Source organism: Pongo abelii, chromosome 1 (genome assembly GCF_028885655.2).
Source record: "Pongo abelii isolate AG06213 chromosome 1, NHGRI_mPonAbe1-v2.0_pri, whole genome shotgun sequence".
Classification (NCBI taxonomy): Eukaryota; Metazoa; Chordata; class Mammalia; order Primates; family Hominidae; genus Pongo; species Pongo abelii.
This window is the reverse complement of record NC_071985.2, coordinates 7,254,327-7,258,147: the sequence shown is the minus strand read 5'-3', so window position 1 is coordinate 7,258,147 and position 3,821 is coordinate 7,254,327.

Below are 3,821 nucleotides of genomic sequence, written 5' to 3'. Positions count from 1 at the left end.
GCTTGTGAGCTGGAACAGGCTGGACAATGAACCTCGGCTATACACCATGTGTTATTTAATTTATTTATATGTTCGAGTGTTTTGCTTTGTTCTTTTGTTTGTTTTCAGCAAAACTACATTATAAACCTTTTGAAAGCAGGGAAATTATATACTTTTAGAAATCTGATGAAATTGAGTTACTGAATTAAATCTAGCAGAGGATTCAATATTGGCCATAAAACCCTGGCTATCTTTATTCTACAATATCCTGAAACCCCATCTGCTATTTAATTCAGCCCAATTTTGAGGTCAAGCCCACCCACCTGTCTGTGTGTGGCCTCAATATTTTCTGCCACATCTTATTATATTTTAGGATGACATAATTAGATTTAGTCTACCAGATTTTACTCCCACCAAGCTGGAAACAGTTCATAATAATTACCAATGTGATAATAATCACCAATGATAATTTTTACATCAGACAAAAAAAAAGTCTAAAATATATAGGACAAAGCATGTACTTTCAATATAAGCCAGGTATCAGAAAAGACAGTTATATAATTTGGCTGGCATATCTGGTATAAAACAAGAACATTTTCCCCCAGGGCACTTCTCCACTTCCTTCAGATCTCTGTTCAAATGTCACCTTATAAGAGAATCCTTATGTGACCATCTCTATTTGAAACGGCACCTTCCACACCTGCCTCTTCACATGCACCCATAAGCTCTCCGTCCTTCTTACTTGTCCTTTATAGTACTTAGCACCAGTCCATAACATCATTTGCTTATTTTTCTTCTTATCTGTTACTCCTCCTAGAAGACAAGCTCTCTGAGAGTAGGAACTCTGGTTAGATCATGCGCTATGTCCCCAAGGTCTAGAACAGTGCCTGCATAGAGTAGGCACCTGTAATTATCAGCAGAATGGCAGCTTGATATACGTGATGTAGTGGGAACATCACCAGGCCTGGAATTAGGACATCACTGTTCATTGTCCAGCCTGTTCTGACTCACAAGCTGTGTGACGGCAAGAAGTTACTTAAACTTCCTGATCCTCAGTTTTCTTATCTGGAAATAGGAGTGTCACCTGCCCTGTTTACCTCAGTGTCTTAAAAACCACAAAGTGATGTACTGATCTCATGTGTTTTTTTCTTGTACGTGGCATGGTGTGGCTGCTCATTTAGAGCTGTCCTGTTGCATGACTTTTGTCCTATAACCATTGCATTACAGTTGAAGAAATGGGAAATGAAATTATTTGTGTGTCACTAGTTAGCCATTTACACTGTATTTTTGTGGTGAGTAAAGGCAGTGGAGAGGGAAGAACAGAGAGATGAACAGAGAGACAATCTGAGTTACTAATGACCATATTTTCTTTGTTGTCATTGTTTTTGAGACGGAGTTTCACCCTTTTGGCCCAGGCTGGAGTGCAAATGGCATGATCTTGGCTCACTGCAACCTCCGCCTCCCAGGTTCAAGCGATTCTCCTGCCTCAGCCTCCCGAGTAGCTGGGATTACAGGCACCTACCACCATGCTCAGCTAATTTTTTGTATTTTTAGTGGAGACCGGGTTTCACCATGTTGGCCAGGCTGGTCTTGAACTCCTGACCTCAGGTGATCCACCCAACTCAGCCACCCAAAGCACTGGGATTAGAGGCATAAGCCACCACGCCCGGTAGACAGTCTTTTAATTCAGCAACACATCCACCACCTGTAATGAGGGCTATAGAACTCCCAGCCTCTTCAGTTCCCCTGCCTGTTCCCTCTTTCCTAGGCTAACCAGAAACTGAATATGCCTACCAGTCACCTCTTCAAAAGCTATGTTATCAGCAGCCAACTTGATTATCAAGTGTTAAATAACACATAGAAAAAAAGTACAATATTGGGTCTTTGGAGTTCAATGCCTGTGGTGAGCTCCATATTATGGAGAACATCCTTATTCATTATCTTCTCAATGGCTTTTGCTTTCTTTCAGGGAGGTATTATTACAGTGACAGAAGGACGAAAACAAAGCTATAATTTTGTACAGCATACAGGAGGCTATTTCTTATGTTATTCTTCTATGTAGCTTTCTATTATAATTTAATTTTTCTTATTTCATTCCTTAATAGAACAATTCAACATATGGGAAAGGCAATTCAGTGTGGTTTGTCTCTTGAATCATATTATTCTGTTTGAAAGCTGAATACTCGGATTATCTTATTTTGGTAACTCATTGAACTACATTTACTAAATTTTACTTCAGCTTTGTTGAATCTAAATTGAAGGACATTGTAATAAACAGCCAAACAGAACCTGCTGTTGTACTTAATACAGGGATACAATGGTGATTACATCATCCCTAGATCACTCAGAGTCTTTTTAAAAATTATTATTATTTTTTTGAAACAAGGTCTCACTTTGTTGCTCAGCTTGGGGTGCGGTGGCACCATCATAGCTTACTGCAGCCTGCTGGGCTCAAACAATCCTTCTGCCTCTGCTCCCAAGCCTGGGACTAAGGGGACAGGCTACTATTCCTGGGTAATTTTTTTATTTTGTAGAAGTAGGATCTCACTTTGTTGCTGAGGGTGGTCTCGAATGCCTGTCCTCAAGCGACCCTGCTGCCTCGGCCTCCCAAAGTGCTGGGATTACAGACACGAGCCACCACACCTGGCCAACTCAGAGTCTTCACAAAAACTCAAGAATCCTCCCTTGGGTCTCAGGGTTAAGAAATGTTGTGCTTTGTCTAGAGAACTAATCTGTTTTGATCTTGTGGACACCATAATTATTATAACTGGATGTTGTTTCCTCTTTTCTCTGAAAACTTAGAAAATGCAGAGCCAAATTTTTATCTTCCCCTCAGCAATGCCTTTAGAACATGATTATGTTTTACATTCTTGCACAGATATTCCTCTGGCCCAGATTGTACAAGTAATTTATTATATTCTTTTGTATTACATGCATTTTTGTAAATTAACATAGTTTTTTGGGGATAAGGTTTATATGGATGGATGATTACATATATATTTATATATATACACATTTTAATAGGCTTTATTTTTCAGAGCAGTTTTAGGTTCACAGCAAAATAGAACAGAGGAAGTACAGATATTTTTCCATTTACTCCTACCCCCATTATCATAAACATCCCCCACCAGAGTGTACATTTGTTATGATTGATGAACCTATATTGATGCATCATTATCACCCAGAGTCCATAGCATACATTAGGGTTCACTCTTGGTGTTGTACATTCTATGGGTTTGCACCAATGTATGAGAACACGTATCCACCATTATAGTATCATACAGAGTAGTTTAACTGCCCTAAACATTATCTGGATTTCTTCTTTTTTTTATAGAGACAAGGTCTCACTATGTTGCCCCCTGTCTGGTCTTGAACTCTTGGCCTCAAGCAATCCTGCTGCCTCTGCATCCAAAAGTGCTGGGATTACAGATGCCAGCCACTACACCAAAACCCACAATTTTTTTCCAAATTTTATTCTAAGTTTCCAGCTTCTTTTCATGAATGATCGTGTCTGAATAAGCTTCCTTTCATGAATGATCGCGTCAGCTTCTCTCAAAGCTGACCCATTTTTTATAAAGCACAACCAAAATAAAACAAAGTCTACTTGAAAATCCAAATTTCAGTGGCAGGGCTGGGTGCAGTGGCTCACGCCTGTAATCCTAGCACTTCGGGAGGCCAAGGCGAGCGGATGACTTGAGGTCAGGGGTTCCAGACCAGTCTGACCAACATGGTGAAACCCCATCTCTACTCAAAATACAAAAATATCCAGGTGTGATGGCATACATAACCCTGTAATCTCAGCTACTTGGGAGGCTGGGACGTAAGAATCGCTTGAACCCGGG